At 44.8% G+C, this 19310-nt stretch overlaps 1 long non-coding RNA gene across 1 annotated transcript in view; it reads left to right on the top strand.

The window, feature by feature from the left end:
- LOC143818428 (uncharacterized) overlaps window positions 1-18129 on the top strand; it is a 70597-nt gene extending 52468 nt beyond the window's left edge. The window contains exons 3-4 of the long non-coding RNA XR_013224537.1: window positions 16176-16343; window positions 17971-18129. This is a non-coding gene — a long non-coding RNA (uncharacterized LOC143818428). The remainder of the gene's footprint in view (window positions 1-16175; window positions 16344-17970) is intronic.
- Window positions 18130-19310: the final 1181 nt, after the last annotated feature.

The raw sequence follows: 19310 nt of genomic DNA, 5'->3' as shown, positions 1-19310 counted from the left end.
AGTCTGTTTAGCTTCTTTCATCCCCTTGAACTCTGGGTGGTTTTGAGCTCAGCTGCAGACATGAATGTTCAGACTCTGGCTTCCAGTGTGGATCATCTTGCTGCACGGGTGCAAAGTATTCAGGATTTTGTTATTCATAGCCCTATGTCAGAACCAAAGATACCCATTCCTGAGTTGTTTTCTGGAGATAGATCTAGGTTTCGAAATTTTAAGAATAATTGTAAGTTATTTCTATCTCTGAGACCTCGTTCCTCTGGTGATTCTGCTCAGCAAGTTAAAATTGTTATCTCCTTGTTGCGTGGCGACCCTCAAGATTGGGCTTTCTCTCTGGCGCCAGGAGATCCTGCATTGCTTAATGTAGATGCATTTTTTCTGGCTCTTGGACTGCTTTATGAGGAGCCTAATCTTGAGAATCAGGCAGAAAAAGTGTTGCTGGCTATCTCTCAAGGTCAGGATGAAGCAGAGGTGTATTGTCAAAAATTTCGGAAATGGTCGGTGCTTACTCAATGGAATGAGTGTGCCCTGGCTGCAAATTTCAGAGAAGGTCTTTCTGAGGCCGTTAAGAATGTTATGGTGGGGTTTCCCACCCCTACAAGTCTGAGTGATTCTATGGCTTTAGCCATTCAGGTTGATCGGCGTTTGCGGGAGCGCAAATCTGCTCATCCTTTGGCGGTATTTTCTGAACAGAGACCTGAGTCTATGCAATGTGACCGAACTCTGACCAGAATTGAGCGACAAAGTCATAGACGTCAAAATGGGTTGTGCTTTTACTGTGGTGATTCTACTCATGTTATCTCAGCATGCTCTAAACGCTTAAAAAAAAATCGCTAAACCTGTCACCATTGGTACTATGCAGCCTAAATTTATTTTGTCTGTTACTTTGATTTGTTCTTTGTCGTCCTACCCGGTTATGGCTTTTGTGGATTCGGGTGCTGCCCTGAATCTGATGGATTTGTCGTTTGCCAGGCGCTGTGGTTTTGTCCTGGAGCCTTTGGAATTTCCTATTCCTCTGAGGGGAATTGATGCTACGCCATTGGCTGAGAATAAGCCTCAGTATTGGACGCAAATGACCATGTGCATGACTCCCGTACATCAGGAGGTGATTCGCTTTCTTGTTCTGCATAATTTGCATGATGTTGTCGTTTTGGGTCTGCCATGGCTGCAGGCTCATAATCCAGTTTTATATTGGAAAGCTATGTCTGTGTCAAGTTGTGGTTGTCAGGGAATTCATGGCGATGCTCCGTTGGTGTCTATTGCTTCTTCCACTCCTTCTGAGGTCCCTGAGTTTTTGTCTGACTACCAGGATGTATTTGATGAGCCCAGGTCCAGTGCCCTGCCCCCTCATAGGGATTGTGACTGTGCTATAAATTTAATTCCTGGTAGTAAATTCCCTAAGGGACGACTTTTTAATCTGTCTATACCAGAGCATGCTGCGATGCGGAGTTATATAAAGGAGTCTTTGGAGAAGGGACATATTCGCCCATCCTCTTCCCCTCTTGGTGCAGGATTTTTTTTTGTGGCCAAGAAGGACGGTTCTTTGAGACCTTGTATAGATTATCGTCTTCTGAATAAAATCACAGTCAAATTTCAGTATCCTTTACCTCTATTGTCTGATTTGTTTGCTCGGATTAAGGGTGCCAGTTGGTTCACCAAGATAGATCTCCGTGGTGCGTATAACCTTGTGCGCATTAAGCAGGGAGATGAATGGAAAACAGCATTTAATACGCCTGAAGGCCATTTTGAGTACTTGGTGATGCCTTTTGGACTCTCTAATGCTCCTTCTGTGTTTCAGTCCTTCATGCATGACATCTTCCGAGAATATCTGGATAAATTTATGATTGTTTATCTGGATGACATTTTGGTCTTTTCTGATGATTGGGAGTCCCATGTGAAGCAGGTCAGGATGGTGTTTCAGGTCCTGCGTGCTAATGCTTTATTTGTGAAGGGCTCAAAATGCCTCTTCGGAGTACAGAAGGTCTCCTTTCTGGGTTTTATTTTTTCTCCTTCTACTGTGGAGATGGACCCAGTCAAGGTCCAGGCTATTCATGACTGGACTCAGCCCACGTCTGTTAAGAGTCTTCAGAAGTTCTTGGGTTTTGCTAATTTTTACCGTCGTTTCATCGCTAATTTTTCTAGCGTGGTTAAACCTTTGACGGATTTGACCAAGAAGGGTTCTGATGTGACTAATTGGTCTCCTGCGGCCGTGGAGGCCTTTCGGAAGCTGAAGCACCGGTTTTCTTCAGCTCCAGTCTTATGTCAGCCAGATGTCTCTCTCCCCTTCCAGGTCGAGGTTGATGCTTCTGAGATTGGAGCAGGGGCTGTTTTGTCGCAGAGAAGCTCTGATGGCTCTGTGATGAAGCCATGTGCTTTCTTTTCAAGAAAGTTTTCGCCTGCCGAGCGGAATTATGATGTTGGTAATCGGGAGTTGTTGGCTATGAAGTGGGCATTTGAGGAGTGGCGACATTGGCTCGAAGGAGCTAAACATCGTGTGGTGGTCTTGACTGATTACAAAAATCTGATTGACCTTGAATCTGCCAAGCGCCTGAATCCTAGACAGGCTCGTTGGTCATTGTTTTTCTCCCATTTCAACTTCGTGGTCTCATACCTGCCTGGTTCGAAGAACGTGAAAGCTGATGCACTTTCTAGGAGTTTTGTGCCTGACTCTCCGGGAGTTTCTGAGCCAGCTGGTATTCTCAGAGAGGGAGTGATTTTGTCTGCCATATCCCCAGATTTGCGACGAGTGCTGCAGAAATTTCAGGCGGATAGACCTGACCGTTGTCCACCAGAGAGACTGTTTGTCCCAGATAGATGGACCAGCAGAGTTATTTCCGAGGTTCATTCTTCGGTGTTGGCGGGTCATCCTGGGATTTTTGGTACCAGAGATTTGGTGGCTAGGTCCTTCTGGTGGCCTTCCTTGTCGCGGGATGTGCGTTCCTTTGTGCAGTCTTGTGGGATTTGTGCTTGGGCTAAGCCTTGCTGTTCTCGTGCCAGTGGTTTGCTTTTGCCTTTGCCTATTCCAAAAAGGCCTTGGACACACATTTCCATGGATTTTATTTCGGATCTTCCAGTATCTCAGAAAATGTCTGTCATCTGGGTGTTGTGTGATCGTTTTTCCAAGATGGTCCATTTGGTGCCCTTGCCTAAGTTGCCTTCTTCCTCCGATTTGGTTCCTCTATTTTTTCAGAATGTGGTTCGCTTGCACGGCATTCCTGAAAATATTGTGTCTGATAGAGGATCCCAGTTTGTGTCCAGGTTTTGGCGGATTTTTTGTGCTAAGATGGGCATTGATTTGTCTTTTTCGTCGGCCTTCCATCCTCAGACTAATGGCCAAACCGAGCGAACTAATCAGACGTTGGAAACTTATTTGAGATGTTTTGTTTCTGCTGATCAGGATGATTGGGTGACTTTTTTGCCATTGGCCGAGTTTGCCCTTAATAATCGGGCTAGTTCTGCTACTGTGGTTTTGCCTTTTCTCTGCAATTCTGGTTTCCATCCTCGTTTTTCCTCGGGTCAGGTTGAGCCTTCTGACTGTCCTGGGGTGGATTCTGTGGTGGATAGGTTGCAGCAGATTTGGAACCATGTGGTGGACAATTTGAGGTTGTCACAGGAGAAGGCTCAGCGCTTTGCCAACCGCCGCCGCGGTGTGGGTCCCCGACTTCGTGTTGGGGATTTGGTGTGGCTGTCTTCTCCGTATGTTCCTATGAAGGTCTCCTCTCCTAAATTCAAGCCTCGCTTCATCGGTCCTTATAAGATCTTGGAAATCCTTAACCCGGTGTCTTTTCGTTTGGATCTCCCAGCATCGTTTGCCATTCATAATGTGTTCCATAGGTCTTTGTTGCGGAGGTATGTGGTACCTGTGGTTCCTTCTGTTGAGCCTCCTGCTCCGGTGCTGGTCGAGGGCGAATTGAAGTGCGTGGTGGAGAAGATTTTGGATTCTCGTATCTCTAGACGGAGGCTTCAGTATTTGGTTAAGTGGAAGGGCTATGGTCAGGAGGATAATTCCTGGGTTGTCGCCTCTGATGTTCATGCGGCCGATTTGGTTCGTGCCTTCCACGCGGCTCATCCTGATCGCCCTGGGGGTCTTGATGAGGGTTCGGTGACCCCTCCTCAAGGGGGGGGTACTGTTGTGAACTCTATTTTTGGGCTCCCTCTAGTGGTCACAAGCGGTACTATGTAGTGTTGTCTTTCTGCAGGTTGGCAGCATCAACTGGTTCGTTATCCTTGGTTGGTTTCCTATTTAGCTCACCTGGATACTCAGTTCCTTGCCTGCTCTCAATGTATTCAGTGCTCTTCAGATTCCTTGTGACTACCTTGCTCCCAGTCTCTCCAAGACAAGCTAAGTTTTTGTTTGTTTATTTTTTGATTATCAGCATTTATCATGTTTCTTGCCCAGCTTGCTAAAATGTGATTTCCTCGCTTGCTGGTTGCTCTAGGGGACTGAGTTTCTTCCCCCACACCGTTAGTTGGTGCGGGGGTTCTTGAAATCTCAGTGTGGATATTTTGTAAGGGTTTTTTACTGACCGCACAGACCCCTTTTCTATTTTCTGCTATCTAGTATTAGTGGGCCTCATTTGCTGAATCTGCTTTCACCCCTGTGTATGTGCCTTCCTCTTACCTCACCGTTATTATTTGTTGGGGGCTTCTATATCTTTGGGGATTATTTCTCTGGAGGCAAGTGAGGTCTTTCTTTCTCTCTAGGGGTAGTTAGTTCCTCAGGCTGGCTCGAGACGTCTAGGATTTTAGTCACGTTCACCGGCTACCTTTAGTGTGTTGGATAGGTTCAGATTTGTGGTCAGTCCAGTTTACCACCTCCCTAGAGTTTGTCCTATGTTTTGTTACTTAGCTGGAGTATTTTGTGATCCTCAACCACTAAGGATCATAACACTGAACCATCTGGGTCAGATTTGTCACTTGATCACAAAGTGCATGAACTGGGTCCATTGTTCTTGAGAAAAAAGGATATGGCTTGACGTAATGTGACACTAGTCACTACTCACGGACAGGCCATGAGGCAGAAAAGTCAGACTTTCCATGGTCAATATCAAGAGAGTACGTAGATAACCAAAGGAAAAGGCAAAGGAGTAAGCCAGGTCAAAGTCCAGGGTCAATAACAAGAGATAGCGGATCAAAAGCCAAAGGACAAGACAAAGGGATAGTTAGAACATGGTCCAAAGGGTCAGGCAGCAGAAGATCAAAACTCAGCGCAACAGAATAAGGCTAACACTCACCAACAAGCACAAACTACGTCTGGCAGGGATCAGAGGCAGACAGCTCAGTTAAGTAGTTATGCGATCACCAGAACACTGAACACCTGCAGAAAGTCCTGCACGTTCCAGTCACAGATTGGACAGCAGAGCTGTCAGTCATGGCACTGAAAGCCCAGCAAGCCCACTACAGGATTGAACAGCCAAGCTGTCAATCACAACAGACAGCTCAGCAAGACAGTTTCCATAGAACAACATAGCAATCATTCATTGAGAGATTCATGGACTAAGATCTTCTCAGATCGAAACGCGTAGCTGTGAACTTGCTATTTTAGTTCCAGTTAAACTGTACTCCTGATCCTGAGATGGATCATGCATCCTTTTTATTCTTATTTTTGCTAACAAAAATAGACTTTTAGAAGATGTCCAGCCTGCAGGACATTGTCTTTCCTTGTTAAATTTTCCGTGCTGCACCGTGGGAGTCCATGCAATTGAATCTATCTTCAAGGAAGGTTAGCTGACATTTCCTCATTCTTTATCTTTTCTACATGTATTTGTGATCCAATTTACAGATCAAGTCAATAGGTCTCTGATATAAATGGACTTCAGATGGATGTGATACATTTTTAATTGCTTAACAGGTGGGAGAAAAGTGTAATGTTACTTTTGCAAGGTTTATTCACAGCTTACTGTTTTGTTGGAGATTTGTGATGTGTTATATGATCTGATCAGTGGAATGCAGCCTCGAGAGGTTGGAGTTGGAGCGGTGGGGTGTTTTTGATGGTTGGGAGGAGTCTAAGGAGAGCACAGATGGAAGTGAAGCTGCGCATCCTTGAAGAAAGTCTGGATAGGGGAGTGCGACTCTGGATCTGTTGTTGGTGAGTCTGTTGTTTGGCTTGACATGAGTCTACTCAATATGGGCAACCTAGTACACAGCATTGTGGGTATGGCCATGTGAGGCCTTATCTATAATGACTTAGGGAATCCCTGTGTTGGAGAGATCGGTATTCCCTAAGAGCTTCAAGACGGTGTTTCTTATTTCTAAGGACTTAGGGAAGCCCTGCGTTAGAGAGATCAGCATTCCCTAAGAGCTTCAAGAGGAATGCATCACATAGTTTGGCATAGAAGCCAGGTGAGGCAGGTATTAGTTTTATTTTTTCTTTGCCAAGGCACAATGCGATTGGAAGGTGGGGTGCAATACTTCAACAATGAGGAAGGACAATTGGGGGGCAAAATTTCTATAATTTGGCACAATAGGGCCAATAATTACAATAAGAAGGCACAATGGGTGTGGTGTTACAACGATGAGGAGGTACAATGGGGACATTACTACAAAAGAGGCAAAATGGATGGCATTACTAAAACAATGTACAAAGGATTATTGTAAAAGGTGCATTGAAGGCATTATTATAAGGGGATGCAATGGAGGGCATCATTATAATAGCAAAGTAAAATGGGGATGTTACAATGAGATACAATGGTGACATCACTAAGAAGCCACAAAAGGGGGCATTATCAGAATAAAAAGGCACAGTGGGGGAATTATTATAAAGCAACACAATTGAGGTAATTGCTATAATGAGGCATAATGAAGGGCAGTGTTACAATAAAAAGGCAAAATTGGGACATTATTATAATGACACACATTGGGGGCATTACTATAAGGAGGCACAATGGTAGGCATTAGCAGAATAAAGATGCACACTAGTGGCATTATTATAAGAGAGTACATGGTTAACTTTATTTAAATTAGACACCATAGTGACAAATTTCAATAAAAGGCAAAGTTGGGGGCTTTATTGTACTGAGATGCAATGAGGGCATTACTATAATTAATTACAATGGGGCACTACTATTAGAAGGCACAATGTTAAGCATAATACTGTAATACAGAGGCAAATGGTGGCATAATTATAAGGAAGGACAGGAAAACATTATAATAAAGAGAAGAATCGGGGGTCCTATTACTAAATGGAGGTTCAAAGGGAGCATTGTTACTGGTTATATTACTACAGTATGTGCTTTGTTTAATGGGGCTTGAAATCTCCTCATCGCGCACATTGTGTGCAAAGATCGTGCAATCATGTGAATGCGATATGCATACTCCGTCATATTCTGACTAGATGGGAGTGAACTTGCACAATGCAAGTGTATTTAGCGACTCCAGATACAGTCTAGTCAGAAAATCCTCCAGTATACATGATAGGAAAATTCAAGTCTGCAGTTACATAGAGTGACTGTAGACTTGGAGCTTAAATGGAATCTGTCAACAGCTTTTAGCTGAGGACAGCATGAAGAAGGGTTTAAACCGCAGAATTCAACAATGAACTAATTAAGTAATTTCTCTGTCTCTTCAATTGCCAATGTCCATGAGAATCGCACTGCACTTGGGTGATATTCAAGTGCAGTGTGATTGTGACGCTAGTTACTTCTCAGAGTCAGAGTGGTCAAGGAGTTCAAGGTCAGAAGCCAGGAGAATACGTCAAACAGAAGGAAGAGACAAAAGCGTAGTCAGGTAACGTTGCGAGTAGGGTTGAGCGAAACGCATCGGACAAATTCAAAAATCGCCGACTTTCGGCAAAGTCGGGTTTCATAAAACCCGACCCGATCCCAGTGTGGGATCGGCCATGAGGTTGGCGATCTTCGCGCCAAAGTCGCGTTTCGTATGACGCTTTCTCAGCACCATTTTTCAGCCAATGAAGGAGGACGCAGAGTGTGGGCAGCGTGATGACATAGGTCTCGGTCCCCACCATCTTAGAGAAGGGCATGACAGTGATTGGCTTGCTTTCTGCGGCGTCACAGGGGCTATAAAGGGGCGTGCACGCCGACCGCCATCTTACTTCTGCCGATCTCAGCATAGGGAGAGGTTGCTGCAGCTTCATCAGAAGAAGGGATATCGTTAGGGAGGGAAGATTAACCCCCAAACCGCTTGTGCTGAAGCGATTTCCACTATCTAACACCACCTTTTCTTTGCAGGGACAGTGGAGGCTAGATTTTTGTGCATCAGCTATGTAGCTTATTAGGCTGCCTTATAAGGCTCCCTGATAGCTGCATTGCTGTTTGTACGCCGCTGTGCAAATTAACTGCTTTTTTAAAAGCAAAAATCCTGTTGCTCCTTTCTGCACAGTTATCTTGTTTATTTGTCCACACTTTTGTGTGCAGCAGTCCTTAGTATTGCTGCCATAGTTGTCCTGAGATCATTGTAGGGAGATTGAAATTGTAGTACAGTCCTTGTATTTCTTTATATATCTTTCAGCCACGTTCTGCCTTTTACATTGTGTAGTGTAATACATAGGGCCTGTTTTTTGCTGCAGTCTCCCCCCCAAAAAAGAAGATTTAAATTGCCACTAAGTGGATCTACGTCAGTTCTGTTTGTCGTATATCTGCCAGCCACGTTCTGCCACTTACATTGTATAGTCTAATACATAGGGCCTGTTTTTTGCTGCAGTCTCCCCCCCCAAAAAAGGGAGATTTAAATTGCCAACAAGTTTATATACGTCAGTTCTGTTTGTCGTATATGTGCCAGCCACGTTCTGCCTTTTTACATTGTTTAGTGTAATACACAGGGCCTGTTTTTTGCTGCAGTCTCCCCCCCAAAAAGGGAGATTTAAATTGCCAACAAGTTTATATATGTCAGTTCTGTTTGTCGTATATCTGCCAGCCACGTTCTGCCTTTTACATTGTGTAGTGTAATATACAGGGCCTGTTTTTTGCTGTAGTCTCCCCCCCAAAAAAGGGAGATCTAAATTCTCAACAAGTTTATATACACCTTCTACCTTGTTTTACAGTACCATATAATGGTTGTTAGTTTGGTTACATTTTCCCAAAAATGAGAAAGTCTGGTGGAAGAGGCCGTGGGTGGTCGTTGCCAGCTGGTAATGATGGTGGTGGTGGTGGAGCATCTGGTGGTAGTGGGATAAGCAAAATAGCACCTAAGGCTCGAGTTGTTGAGCCAGGGTCATCGTCTGGCTACACAAGGCCTTGAAGGCTCCCTTATCTGGGAGTAGGAAAACAGCTTTTAAAGCCGGAGCAGCAGGAAAAAGTTTTGGCTTTCATTGTTGACTCAGCCTCTAGCTCTTTCGCCTCCTCTTCAGAAACTTCGAAATATAAAAGCAGCGAGTCGTCAGTGGATGCTCCCGGTCAGGAGCAAGTCGCTTCCTTGTGTCCTTCACCCAAAGTAAAAGTGAAGGATGCGGCAGGCGACACTACAGTTTACTCCATGGAACTCTTTACACATACCGTGCCAGGGTTAGAAAGGGAAATAGTTAACAGCCCATTACAAGATGAATCGGACATGGAGTGCACAGATGCACAGCCACAGCTAGATTATTATGCTGTTCCATTGACTCAGATCACTACATTGCCCTCTCAGTGTACTGAGCCAGAATCTGACCCTGATGAGACTATGGTGCCCCGTCCCGAACGCTATAGCACCTTACACGGTGACACAGAGGAAGGTGCACACTACATTGAAGAGGAGGTGATAGATGACCCAGTTGTTGACCCAGATTGGCAGCCATTGGGGGAACAGGGTGCCGCTGGCAGTAGCTCTGAAGCGGAGGAGGATGATCCGCAGCAGGCATCTACATCGCAACAGCTTTCATCTGGCAGGCCCGTATCTGGCCAAAAACGTTTGACAAAACCAAAAACACTTTTAGGACAGCGTGGCCATCCGGTGAAAGTAGCACAGCGTGCAATGCCTGAAAAGGTATTCGATAGTAGGAAGAGTGCAGTGTGGCAATTTTTTAACCAAGATCCGAATGATCAGTGCAAAGTTATCTGTAAGAAATGCTCAAAGACCTTTAGCAGAGGGAAGAATGTCCAAAATTTAAATACAACGTGCATGCGTAGACATTTAACCAGCATGCACTTGCAAGCCTGGACTAACTACCAAACGTCCCGTACCGTTGGTGCACCCGCTCAGAATGAAGGTAGTCAGCAAAGCTACATTGCTTCCCTCACTGTAAGACCACCGCTTAGGACACCACCTGCAGCAAATGTGGAGGTATCGTCGCAAGGCCAAAGCAGTCAGGGAATCACAAGGTTCTTGGTAGGAAACACTGTATGTAGGCCAACATCAAGAATACCATCACCAACCCTCTCTCAATCTGCCATGTCCACCACCACCCCCACTACTTCCACCATATGCAGCTCTCCAGTCCAGCTCACCCTACAAGAGACTCTCATTAGGAAAAGGAAGTACTCATCCTCTCATCTGCGTACACAGGGTTTGAATGCCCACATTGCTAGACTAATCTCGTTACAGATGATGCCCTACCGGTTGGTTGAAAGTGAAGCTTTCAAAGCCATGATGTCCTACGCGGTACCACGCTATGACCTACCCAGTCAACACTTCTTTGCGAGAAAAGCCATCCCAGCCCTCCACCAGCATGTCAAAGACCGCATTGTCCATGCACTCAGGCAATCAGTCAGTAGAAAGGTGCACCTCATAACAGATGCATGGACCAGTAGGCATGGCCAGGGACGATACATGTCCATCACGGCGCACTGGGTTAATGTGATGGATGCAGGGTCCACAGGGGACATAGTTCAAGCGCTTGAAAGACCTTAGATGACGTCGTGGCTTGTGATTGGTCGCGTGGCGGTCACGTGACTGCTCACGCGACCAATCACAGGCCGCGACGTCATCTAAGGTCTTTCAAGCGCTCATTCTTAGGAACGGAAGCTGCCGGTTACATCGGTAAGGTCCAGGCTGCGTCGGAGATGTGAGTATATCAATATTTTTTTTTTTATTCTTTATTTTACACATTAATATGGATCCCAGGGCCTGAAGGAGAGTTTCCTCTCCTTCAGACCCTGGGAACCATACAGGATACCTTCCGATACTTGGTGTCCCATTGACTTGTATTGGTATCGGGTATCAGTATCGGCGATATCCGATACTTTTCGGGTATCGGCCGATACTATCCGATACCGATACTTTCAAGTATCGGACGTTATCGCTCAACACTAGTTACGAACTATTTTTCCTCCCTTATCGATGTTCTCCCTCACACGTCATTCCCCTATGATTACTGCGCATCTAAAATAGACACCTGGCCTGAATTGGCAGAATATGCATTACAGGAGCTCGCTTGCCCAGCTGCTAGTGTGCTATCAGAAAGAGTCTTCAGTGCTGCTGGTTCAATACTGACCGAAAAAAGGACTCGTCTGGCTACCCGAAATGTTGATGATCTAACCTTCATTAAAATGAACCAATCATGGATTTCAAATTATTTTGCCCCACCTTCCCCTGCTGACACGTAGCTTGCCTGAAAAATGTCTTGCTTTTGGCCTCCTGTTACTGACTGCTCCAATTCCTCCATTTGCAGCTGCTGAATGTCCACCATAGGCCATTTTTTTACCTCCCTAAATGGGCTGACTCCCCCCACAGGGCCGTGGTCACCACCTAGCGCAAGCACCCGTGCGAGTGCCGTTTGCCTGGACAGGTGGGTGTGCCCACTCTTGGGTGACGGCACTGGCACTGGGTCCCTCATAGTACAATTAAGTGTCTCTGACGGTGGTGGTGCACAACCAACGTCAGACACACCGTCGTAATATGAGGGGCCCTGTGCCAGTACCGCCGCCCACGAGAGAGTGTTCCCCCCAGCTCGAACAGTGCTCTACCACTTGCAAAACTTACCTCTCCCGGCTCCACCACTGTGTAGTCTGTGCTGTTAAATCCTTCAATGGCACTGCCAATACAAATTTGTTGAAATGATAGATGATAGTAAAAATATACAGGGGCCCTGGCCTCCATTTAGACCAGTTAATACTTTGCACCAACTACCACTGTCTCACTGTCTGCTACTCAGCAGAGGAGCCCACCCCTGTACCTAGCTATGCCACCTGTTTATTTATGAAAAAAATTTTGGCAGACATTTACCTCACTTTATTATTTTGGCCTACTAACTGTCAGCCACTCCTTACAGTTGTCCTCCACTGTACAAAGCTATGTCACCAGTGTACTCCTGTAATCAATTTTGAACTGCATTGAGCCAACTTTTTTATTTTAGGCCTACTACCTGTGTCTGTCTGCGCCACTCCTTACAATTGTCCTCCGCTGAAAAACGCTATGCCGCCTGTGTACCCCTGTAACCAAATTTAAAACTGCATTGAGCCTACTTTTTTATTTTCAGCCTACTAAGTCTGTCTGCACCACTCATTACAATCGTCCTCCGCTGAACAAACCTATGCTGCCAGTTTACTCCTGTTACCAGTTTTGAACTGCATTGAGACAACTTTTTTATTTTCGGCCTACTAAGTCTGTCTACGCCACTCCTTACAATTGCCCTCCGCTGAACAAACCTATTCCGCCAGTTTACTCATGTTACCAGTTTTGAACTGCATTGAGCCAACTTTTTTATTTTCAGCCTACTAAGTCTGTCTGCACCACTCATTACAATCGTCCTCCGCTGAACAAACCTATGCCGCCAGTTTACTCTTGTTACCAGTTTTGAACTGCATTGAGCCAACTTTTTTATTTTCGGCCTACTAAGTCTGTCTGCGCCACTCCTTACAATTGTCCTCCGCTGAACAAACCTATGCCGCCTGTTTACTCCTGTTTACATTTTTGAACTGCTTGGAGCCAACTTTTTTAATGTGGGCCTACAAACTGTGTCTGCGCCACTCATTACAGCTGTCCTCCACTGCACAAAGCTATGCCGCCTGTTTACTCCTGTTACCAATTTTGAACTGCATTTAGCCTACTTACTTTTTGGGGCTTACTAACTATGTCAGCCTCCCATTACAGTTGTCCTCCACTGCACAAAGCTATGCCGCCTGTTTACTCCTGTTTCGGATATTAAATTGCATTTGGCCTACTTGTTTGGTTGGGCCTACTAACGGTGTCTGCCGCTCCTTGCTTTTCTCCTCCACTGAACAAAGCTGAGCCTCAATTTTCATGCTGTTTCGGATATTAAACTGCATTTGGCCTACTTGTTTGTTTGGGTCTACTAACGGTCTCTGCCGCTCCTTGCTTTTCTCCTCCACTGAACAAAGCTGAGCCTCAATTTTCATCCTGTTTCGGATATTAAACTGCATTTGGCCTACTTGTTTGGTTGGGCCTACTAACGGTGTCTGCCGCTGCTTGATGTTCTCCTCCACTGAACAAAGCTGAGCCTCAATTTTCATCCTGTTTCGAATATTAAACTGCATTTGGCCTACTTGTTTGGTTGGGCCTACTAACGGTGTCTGCCGCTCCTTGCTTTTCTCCTCAACTGAACAAAGCTAAGCCTCAGTTTTCATCCTGTTTTGAATATTAAACTGCATTTGGCCTACTTGTTTGGTTGGGCCTACTAACGGTGTCTGCCGCTCCTTGCTTTTCTCCTCCACTGAACAAAGCTGAGCCTCAGTTTTCATCCTGTTTTGAATATTAAACTGCATTTGGCCTACTTGTTTGGTTGGGCCTACTAACGGTGTCTGCCGCTCCTTGCTTTTCTCCTCCACTGAACAAAGCTGAGCCTCAGTTTTCATCCTGTTTTGAATATTAAACTGCATTTGGCCTACTTGTTTGGTTGGGCCTACTAACGTTGTCTGCCGCTCCTTGCTTTTCTCCTCCACTGAACAAAGATGAGCCTAAATTTTCATCCTGTTTCGGATATTAAACTGCATTTGGCCTACTTGTTTGGTTGGGTCTACTAACGGTGTCTGCCGCTCCTTGCTTTTCTCCTCCACTGAACAAAGCTGAGCCTCAATTTTCATCCTGTTTCGGATATTAAACTGCATTTGGCCTACTTGTTTGGTTGGGTCTACTAACGGTGTCTGCCGCTCCTTGCTTTTCTCCTCCACTGAACAAAGCTGAGCCTCAATTTTCATCCTGTTTCGAATATTAAACTGCATTTGGCCTGCTTGTTTGGTTGGGCCTACTAACGTTGTCTGCCGCTCCTTGCTTTTCTCCTCCACTGAACAAAGCTGAGCCTCAATTTTCATCCTGTTTCGGATATTAAACTGCATTTGGCCTACTTGTTGGGTTGGGCCTACTAATGGTGTCTGCCTCTGCTTGTTGTTCTCCTCCACTGAACAAAGCTGAGCCTCAATTTTCATCCTGTTTCGAATATTAAACTGCATTTGGCCTACTTGTTTGGTTGGGCTTACTAACGGTGTCTGCCGCTGCTTGTTCTCCTCCACTGAACAAAGCAGTGCCGCCTGTTTACTCCTGTTACCAATTTTGAACTGCATTTGGCCCACTTTCTTGCTTGGGCCTACTAACTGTGTCTGCCACTCATTACAGTTGTCCTCCACTGAACAAAGCAATGCCGCCTGTTTAGTCCTGTTACCACATTTGAACTGCATTTAGCCTACTTTTTTATTTGGGCCTACTAACTGTGTTTCCTTCTCATCCTGCCCATTGCCCAGCCACTGCTAGATGAGTCTGCTGGTACATTGACCCAGACCACTACATTCCCCTTGGACTCTACACAGCCAGAATCTGACCCTGCTGAAAGTCAGGTTCCCCTTCCCGCATACTATACCACCTTACACGGGGACAAAGAGGAAGGTGCAGATGAAAGTGCAGGTTCCTTCATCAGGTGGGGGGGCATACTCGTTGGCGACGTCACTGGCACAGGGCCCCTCATAGTAGGCAAAAGTGTCTCTGCCGGTGGGAGGTGCCCCCGCCATCAAACACACCGCCGTACTTTGAGGGGCCCTGTGCCAGTGCCAATGCAAACGAGTGGGCCCCCCCTGCTTGCTCAGGATCACAGTACTTGCAAAGTTGAAATACTTACCTCTCCCTGCTCCACCACCGTGACGTAGTCCGCGTTTCCTGGGCCCACGAAAAACTTGAACTAGCCCTAACCCCCACAACTTTAGCCAAATGACCCCCAATTTTCAATGACTAACTATTATTATAAGGTAAATTAAGATTGACAAGCTTAAGTAACAAGAATTGATGTTTTTGGCATTAAAATGGGCACTGTAGGTGTTTTCCTGTCCTCCACTCACTGCCGACTTTGATTCCCCATTGACTTGCATTGGGTTTCGTGTTTCAGTTGGTCCCCGGCCAATTTCACCCGACCCGACTTTTGAGAAAGTCGGGTTTGGCGAAACCCGACTCGATCCTAAAAAAGTAAAAGTCGCTCAACTCTAGTTGCGAGTTCAGAGTACCGGGAGGATAACAGATCAGAGCTGAAGGGGTTAATCAGGCGGGTAGTCAGAACAAAGTTCAAGGTCAGGCAAACATAGAACTCAAGGCACAGAGAGCACAGCACAAACCTCACAAGATGAATGTACGTCTGGCAGTGGTCTGGGAAACTCAGCTCAGTTAAGAAGCATGGCCATTAAGTAGAATAATGAACACATGAGACAGCCGACGCTTCACAGTCTCAGATTGGATAATCGAGCTGTCAATCAACACACTGACAGCTCAGCACGCCCCTGTACCAGATTGGATGGACAAGCTGTCAGTAACTGCATCCCAGACACCCTAAGGGGTGGAACCATGACAGCGATGTTTCACATGCACCCATAGACGTGTATGGGAGCGTGCAATCTGAGTTTTGCATTGAATTGCAGCGTGCAGATTTTATTTTCAGCCAGATCTCGATATAATCGGAGCTGAAAAACAAATCCTGCAGATGAGAAGTTGAACACAATCATAGAATAACATTGGTCCGAATGCAATGTAATATTTAATCAGATTGCATTCGTCCGATTTATTTGCAAGTGTATGCGAGCCCTAAGACTGGACAACCTCTTTAAAAGTGGAGAAATTATAAGGAGGGGAATTTTGAAGAAACGAGTCATGGATGGAAAAAATAGTCATGGCAATCTGGGCCAAATGGAAAAGAAAACGGAAAGTAAATGGCTAAGATCAGCGAGAAGGTCACTGGGTTTTATCTGTGAACTATAAATCTATAGTCTGCAGAGCACCGATGTAGAAGTGATAACTTCTATATTATGCTCTTCCATTGCTGGTCACATTAATGCCTCTCTCTACTTTTCCATGGTTTCCTGTGATGTTCTTTACAGTTATGGTCTCCAGGATCAAATGGTTCATTAAAGCAACAACACTGAGGGGCACTTTCCAAGGGACATAGTCTGAGCATGCGCGCTGCAGTCAATAGTCAGCAGAAACTCCCTCACAAGAAGAGCAGGATCAACACAAAGATGGTGGTGAAATGGTGAGAACGACATCCGGTGAGTTTTATAGGATAAAACTAGGGATCTTTGTGTCAGTATAAATGTAGGGGCCAACTCCTTTAATATAGGCAATAATTGCAATAGCAGATATAAACAGTGCAACATTGCTTATATCACGATGCCTTCTGAATGTTAAGATTAGACTTATCGGTCAGACATTCTCATTGAACGTGTCAACAGGTTTTTAGCTATGGCTGTAACAGTATGGCTGTATAAGCGCTTGTCCCTCAAGTAACGTCATTCCTTTTTCTTAAAGATGTCTTGTGCCACTCATGAGAAATCTACGTAGTGTAGAATTCATATGTAAATCACGCTGGAAAGGGGCTTTTCAATACAACTGGATGGCTTCCTGCAAGTGCTTTAACCTATTGTATGCCAGATTTCTCATGAATGGCAGATTGGATCTCTACAAAAACTGTATCATTTTTATTATTTGGGGACACAATGTCTATATATCTATTCCACTACTTCCAAAAGTAAAAACATGCTGAATGCTTCCATTTAAAAGAAGTCTGGTCTTAAGACTGCAGACTTTCGAATCCTTACAGTGTGCGCACTGCATGCTGTCAAGATTCTCCACTGTCACCGATGAGAGTGGGCAGTCATGCAACCTGCGATTTGCATACTTCCAGCCACATTCCAACTAGACATACTCGGCCTTGCTCTATTCACTTGTATGCAAGTAAATTGTGTGAGGCTGAGCGAGTCTAATTGGCTTGTGACCGCATGTATTCAAATTGCATTCTTGCGCTCGTGTGATCATCGGCGCTCACCGGCAAAACCATTGAATCCTGAGAGTGTGCAAAGCGCATGCTGTAAGGATTCAGAAGTGTGCAGTCACGTAGACTTACATCAGAAGCCTGGACAATCCCTTTAACATCTTTGTTGATCTCTATGGAAACATTTGAGGTTTATTACAGCAGGAGGATATATTACATTACCAGCCATAGAGCTTTACATCGGCAAACTACTAACACAGCACATGAAGGAAGCGATCTTTAAAGTCTCTAAGTTTCAGAAGAGAGACAAACGCAATAAAAATCTACATTAAATTAATCAAATCATTAAATTCCTTATCAGTGGGAATTGTTTAATTTGAGGCATCCAGCACGCTGCATCTTGCCTTGCACTGCCAGGCCCCAGACAATGTTTCTTTTGACCCTCGTGCCCCATGGCATTCCATCTCTTAATTGACTAGAACATTAATGTGATGCTAGAACAGTAGCCAACTGAGAAACATTATCATGTTTATGTTCTCTAGTTTCTGAGCATATTCTTCCGTGCACATTATGAACAGGCACAAAAGTGAGCCGTGCATATGCGGTGCACATTTAATGAATATAGGATTTATTACCCTGAATGCAGGAGCACCTCAGCAGAGAAGTAGATGTTCCCCCGGTGTTTTAATGCTGTGCTTTTTTACTTTCCTGATCTGTGTTGCCGCTGTTTAAATGTTACATGTGTGCTCTAGGGCTATTCTTCTCAAAACCTTGGGAATTAATGATTTCCACTTAATGTTCTTCCAAAATGGTACATTCAGTCTTGGAAGCTATTATTCTTTATAAAAAGGCAGCCAACCGGAGGAAATTCTGCATGAAAATCTATGATGTTTTTTTTTTCGCAGGGCAGAAGTGATGCTCTAGAATCTCAGGATACAGAAGTTAGAATGAACCGTTTACAATACACGTAATGATTGCAAAGAAAATAAGGATTCAGCTGCCCATAGATCCCAAATGGATGGAAATATCCAAATTCCTGACACTACTTTCCACATCGCAGGGATTATTTGACATTATTTTATGTAGATGCAGTGAAAATAAATATTTTCTCAGTAGAAAATTAAAGTTTGAATTTATCAACAATAAATGAAAAATATAGAAGACTAGAAATATTAGGTGAAGTACTAAATACTTACTGTAGTTCTTAATATTTATTAAGATACACTGTTAAGAAACGCTTGCTTTAAAAAACTATAATATAATATTGCTTTATGTGACAAGCACATTCATAGTTTTTAAACGCTGTATTCCATTTTGTCTTGGCACACTTCACTTTCTATCAATCAGGGTAGGCAATTTAGGCAAATTGCACATATATTCACTATTAAATTGTAGTTTCCATTAGGTGTTTTCAGCTAAAACGAGGGATGGAAAAGGGTTAATTATTTTTTAGCAGAAAGCTTTTTCGCATAATGCTATCAGAAAAAATACTATAGTCAATCAGTTGTTACACCACAAAGGTGTCAGCTTGGGTGCCAGATAACAATGTTATATGCAACATTGAGATTCAGGCAAGTATTGGTAGAAAATGGTTAAAAAAAAGTCTGATGACAACAGATGCATTTTTACCACTGTCTAGGCATCGGTTTTCATGAAAGATTTTTTAAATTAAAGGGAATCTGTCACCCCAAAATTCACCTATAAGCTGTGGCCACCGGCATCAGGGGCTTATCTACAGCATTCCCCGATGTAACCTGAAAGAGACGAAAAACAAGTTAGAATATACTCACCCAGGGGCGGTCCCGGAGCGGTCCGGTCCAATGGGCATCCCAGTCCGGGTCCTCCCATCTTCATACAATGATGTCCTATTCTTTGCTTCCTGCCGCGGCTCCTGTGCAGGCATACTATATCTGTCCTGTTGAGGGCAGAGCAAAGTACTGCAGTGCCCAGGTGCTGGGCCTCTCTGACCTTTCCCGGCGCCTGCACACTGCAGTACTTTGCTCTGCCCTCAACAGGACATATATAGTATGCCTGCGCAGGAGCCATGGCAGGAAACAAAGAAGAGGACGACATCGTATGAAGATGGGAGGCGCTGGACCCGGACCATGACGCCCATCGGATCGGACCAGACCGCAGCGGGACCGCCCATGGGTGAGTATAATCTAACTTGTTTTTCTTATCTTTCAAGTTACATCGGGGGCTTATCTACAGCATTACAGAATGCTGTAGATAAACCCCTGATGCC

The sequence above is a fragment of the Ranitomeya variabilis genome, chromosome 3 (genome assembly GCF_051348905.1).
Source record: "Ranitomeya variabilis isolate aRanVar5 chromosome 3, aRanVar5.hap1, whole genome shotgun sequence".
NCBI lineage: Eukaryota > Metazoa > Chordata > Amphibia > Anura > Dendrobatidae > Ranitomeya > Ranitomeya variabilis.
Note: the sequence above shows the minus strand (reverse complement) of the source record. Positions and strands in the feature narration are given on the sequence as shown.